At 36.2% G+C, this 5,116-nt stretch overlaps 1 long non-coding RNA gene across 1 annotated transcript; it reads right to left on the bottom strand.

The window, feature by feature from the left end:
* Positions 1 to 842: 842 nt before the first annotated feature.
* Positions 843 to 4,362, bottom strand: LOC122306762. The gene is made up of 2 exons (XR_006241509.1): positions 3,935 to 4,362; positions 843 to 1,311 (listed from the first exon to the last, which is right to left on the bottom strand). It is a non-coding gene; the product is annotated as an uncharacterized LOC122306762 (long non-coding RNA).
* Between the last annotated feature and the right edge of the window lie 754 nt (positions 4,363 to 5,116).

Below are 5,116 nucleotides of genomic sequence, written 5' to 3'. Positions count from 1 at the left end.
TTGAACTATTTTTTTTCTTTTCTTTTCTGTTTTATTTTCTTCCGTAAGCTCCCACTCTCACTATATTCATGCATTCAGCCAAACCGACCCCACTCTCTCATCGACCCACTCTCTCAATTCTTTTTTTTTCTTTCTATTCTAATCAATCAGTCGGTGCCTTCGTCTAGCAATATATATAAATATGCACGTACAACTGCCTCTTTAAGCACAATAAAATCCAGCTACACGGCTCAAATTCCAATTTAATTTCTTCCACGAGTTGAACGGAAAAGAAATGCTGCTGCTCGTGTCCCCTGCTGTTACGATTACCATCCATTTTCTTTAATTATGAGCCGTAATCATCAGCACATATCACTTACTCCACTCACTCATTTCTCCCTCTCTACCACTTTCCGTATAGTGCTTCTCTCCACTTTATCAATCTCCACTCAAACGAAAGAGAAATGGAAAGCAAAATCATGCTCTCGGTCTCTCCACTCATCTATCCACTCAAGCCTCTCTCCACTCAAGCCGTGGCCCCTGCCGAATGATGTCTGAATTGTTGTCATGCATGATGAGCTGAGCTTCGGTTTTGGCATGTGCTGCATGTGGCCCATGGTGTGAGATCCGAATGTTCTTGCTGCAGCAGCTTTAGAATTTACTATGTGAACATCATCATCTTTTCTTTTGTTCCACCGATTTCTCTCTCCTTGTCCCCCAGCTGCAACTTACCTCAAAGTTTCCAGCCGAACCAAGCCACTCATCCACTCTCTCCACTCAAGTAGCCGTGTGTAAAGCAATTCCCACCAAAATTCTGCTCTCCCCTCGAAAGTAAAGCAAGAATTGCACACCAGCCGTCCCACTCTCTCCACTCAAGGGAATCATTACCATCTTCTTTTCTCTCCACTCAAGATTCGGTTCACGTTCTCTTCCCATCGGCTTTAATGAGTCAGCCTCAGCTAACACTTCTCTCTATTCTAATCAGCACACCCCACTCATTCTCCCACCGAATCTCTCTATGTCCCCCAGCTGCTACTCGAAAACAAAAGTAAAGCAAGCTCGTTCATCCTCGCATGTGAGCATGTGGTGTCCGAGTGACCAAGTGGCCCTTTTCATTTGGATTTTGACATCAACTTGTAACTGAGCATATGATTAAATTATCGTCATCATATGATTAAATAGTAGAATGGGTGTGATCAACTCCATCTTCAACATGTACAGCATCTGACACACAGTTAGCCATCCTTAACCTTGGAATCGGATTGGTTGAGAACAACAAGACAGATGAAGGTCTTTCTCTTCGGTCAACAGTTCCAATTGGATTTATTTGAACTGAAAATCAAAATAACACTCAAAGAAAAAAATAAATTAAAAGAAAAATAGATTAGCACAAATAAACTATATATGTGAGGAAATATTGTCTCATTAAATTATAGTTATAAAATTAAGCATAAACTCATGCTTTTAATCAATTTAAATCATAACTCGTATTTATGCTTATTAACTATTTTTCCATCTAAAACCAATAATAATGTCATGATGAATTTAAAAAAACATTGGTTTTAAATAGCTAAAATATGCAATATTTCAGCTCAATCACACCCCCCAACTAGCTTTTTGCTAATCCTTGAGCAAAATAGTGAAAATTAATTGAGATGAATATTGCATAAAGCTCGAAATTCAAACAAAAACAATCAAACATAATTCTGAATTCTCACAAAAAATTGATTCGTGACTATACAACATCAGGAGTTATATCCAGAAGAAAAGTCTCAACAATTGTTCACATAGAATTAGGGCAAATGTTTCAGAACTCGGATGTGTGTGTGGCTAAACTACTGTGTGTTCCTCACTAATAAACATGATTTATCATAGGATTTTTCAACCTTAAGATTAATCATTATTGATTCTAACTACCTCAAAGCCTAAGGGTCTAGCAGTTTTCACGCCAACTCTGTTTAAAGGTTGAACATTCAACCCCCAAAGTTTTGGGTAACTGTTTCTAGCCCTTTATTCAGGAAAAATTACACGATTTTTTTTTTTTCTTTTTTTTTTTTTTTTTTTTTTTCTTTTTTTATATAAGGCTCGGTAGTCCTGCAGTTTACTTCTCCTGTTTTAAATCAATGAACATTAATGAGGAACACTACAAGTGTAAGCATGTGCAAAATGTTCTTTCAAAAACTTGCCCTTCATTCTATATAAATTATACTAATTCTCATTTTTGTAAATATCGCATCCCGGTGTTTCAAGTCACTCCTCAACAAAATATGATGCATCATAAGTCATGTTCTATGCTTAAGGTTGAAAATAAATCTTCACAAAATAATTCCGCTCAACTACTCCACCAAGATACTCAAATCTAACAAAAATACCAGAAGTGTGTGTTAATCGTGCACCTCACAAATTTTATTTTAATTTTTTTTTTTTTTTTTTTTTTTTTTCTATTTTCATTTTTTTCTTTATTTTTTTTTTATTTTTTTTATTTTTTAAAGGAATTGAACACAATTAACAGAAAACCCTCCCCCCAACTAAATGTGACATTGTCCTCAATGTTCAGCAATGAATATCCGATGATGTATGTTATACAATCATGATTAAACAGAGAGGAAACAAATTCACTTGAGATATTTGAGTGCACAAAAGGAGTAGATTTCTGTCAAAGTTAAAAACATAACAGAAAACAAAAGAAAGAAAAACAAAACAACACATATGGTATATACAATGATGATTCAGAAATTAATTCTGATACGCAGGATCCTCCAAAGTAGTGGACCCAAAACAAAATAAACAAAATACAAAACAAGCAAGAAAGAATTTTTTTTTTTTTTTTTTACATAAACTTGAGGTTTTTAGCCTCAAGTTTGAGACGCTCATGCTCTTCATACAGCATCAGGTCATCCTTAGCCATGGGAGCTGGCAAGCGAAATGAAGAATCTAAAAGAGACTTCAAATGTCTATTCTTCTGCCGTTCGATTCCTTCCCTTATGTGGGCCTCTTGAGAAATTCGTTGAAGTACAACGATTTGTTCTTTCAGCCTTTCAACCTCATTGTTTTTGGCTTGTACCCTTTGGGAAAAAGCCACAATGGAGGATGAATAGCGAGTCCCAAGACTCACCAGGTCGTAGATAGCATCTTGGTCCGACCTATTAGCCATACTATTGTTTTCTAGTTGTAGCACGGCACTAATGGTGGCTGCAGAAAGAACAGGCGGTTGGGATGCAGAAGGCCTCATGGATTGATCTTGAGGAATGTTTGAGGAATGAGCCATTGATAGAAAAATAGAAGGTTTTAAACACGAGAATGTTGAAAAAAAATGCAGATGAGTTTCTGGAGACGAGAATGAAAACTTGATGCGGATTTGATGGAGTTCACGACTGATTTTATAGAGGTAGTACAATGAACCAGACGAGCTGTCATCCACGTCAAGGATAATGTGATTTCGGTGATATGACAGCTCGGAGCCTCAAATCCCGTTTTCCAACAACATCATGTGATCTTTTTTTTTTTTTTTTTTTTCAAATCTCCAGCCACTCCTGTCGGGTCACGGACGGATCTAACTATTTTTTTCACTTTCAAATTTCACAGCCCCACTTGTCAGATCACGGACGGACCCAACTATATTTTCAACTATCTACAGTGTCTACTAATGCACCGTTTTATTCAAAGGTTGAATTATGCATGAGGGTGTGCTAGTTCTAACAGGCTGAAGATATTCTCGAAGTGTCCTATTTGGATTCCTCATTTCTCTATCATGTTTCTCATTTTCAGCCATGATGCTATCAGTGTCTGATGATGATTAGAAGATTATGCAGAGCTAACAGATGTCAATGATTCTGTCCTAAACAATCGAGATGTATGGATTCTAACCCAACCAGTCATACAAACAGGAGCAGAAAATCAAAGACCATGAAAAATAAACAAAGCGAAAGAAAGAAAAAAAAAATTTAGAAGTCACCTAGGCTGTGAAGAGATTCACAGCTCCACGAACGTCCTCTCAGCAGTAGATGAATGCTCTGATAAACACCAGTTGTCCCCGGCAACGGCGCCAAAAACTTGACTCGTCTCGAGAATGTGCTTCCAAGTGCAGAAGTGTCAAGTTGTATCAAGGATAAGTCCAGGATCGTATTCCACAGGGACAATGGGTTATCAAAGCATTTATGAGATTTTTTTGGTTTTTGGGTAACATGGTGTCGATTATAAGAGGTGAAAATAAAAAGAAATGCAAAAAGACAATCGAAACTGAAATTGGAGTTTCTGAAAAACAAATTAACGAAAACTTGGGTTGGGTTTGAGACTCTCTTTATTTCGGATTCTAGATAATTTTCTCGATTAACAATCCAGTCAAGGCATTGATAAACGGAAGATAAAAAGATTAAGTTCAAGTTTTTGTTGCAATATTTTCCTAAGGGATTTTCTATTTTACTAGCCGAACACACATTAACAAACAATCGAGAGAAGCCTTGATAATTTTCAAGCTTTTGATGTGCCTTACGTCAACAACAAAACAAGAGCAAGAGTTTCAATCTATTGTTTTTGAATCCTAAACAAATCACGTTCCGTTCAAGCTTTTGCTGTGCCTTACGTCAACAACAAAACAAGAGCAAGAGCCGTAATCTATTTTTAATTTAAATCCGACTAGTAATATAGTGAAATCATCAATCAATCACAAAATATTGCAACGATCTAGAATCTAAAATAAATTAAATCTCATTCCACAACCCAAGGAAAATGCGTAAAAGTTGAAATTGGAAAAACAATAGAACAAATACTCGGGATGCAATTTTCGCTCATTTCTAATTTGAAATTGGTTTTGCCTCTAAGTTTTTCTCTCAACCATTTTCTCGTTTCAAGAGATTATGATCGGTTAAATAAACAATAAGCACGCTTTTTCAGTATAATCAAGGTGCTTGACAGATTTTATATCAATTGTAGAAGTGCAAGAAAGCTATCAAGATCTTGTTACAAGTTCAAGCATCAATCGTGCCTTCACGTCTACGACTGATCAAATTCAAGAACATAGAATTTTAATCCTTCCCAATTGTAAAATGAAATATAATCTATCAAGTTAATCATTTAAAATCCATAATCTTGAAGAAAATCCAACCCCAAACAGTTATGAGCTACTCATTGAATCCCA

Source organism: Carya illinoinensis, chromosome 4, assembly GCF_018687715.1.
Source record: "Carya illinoinensis cultivar Pawnee chromosome 4, C.illinoinensisPawnee_v1, whole genome shotgun sequence".
Classification (NCBI taxonomy): domain Eukaryota; kingdom Viridiplantae; phylum Streptophyta; class Magnoliopsida; order Fagales; family Juglandaceae; genus Carya; species Carya illinoinensis.
Note: the sequence above shows the minus strand (reverse complement) of the source record. Positions and strands in the feature narration are given on the sequence as shown.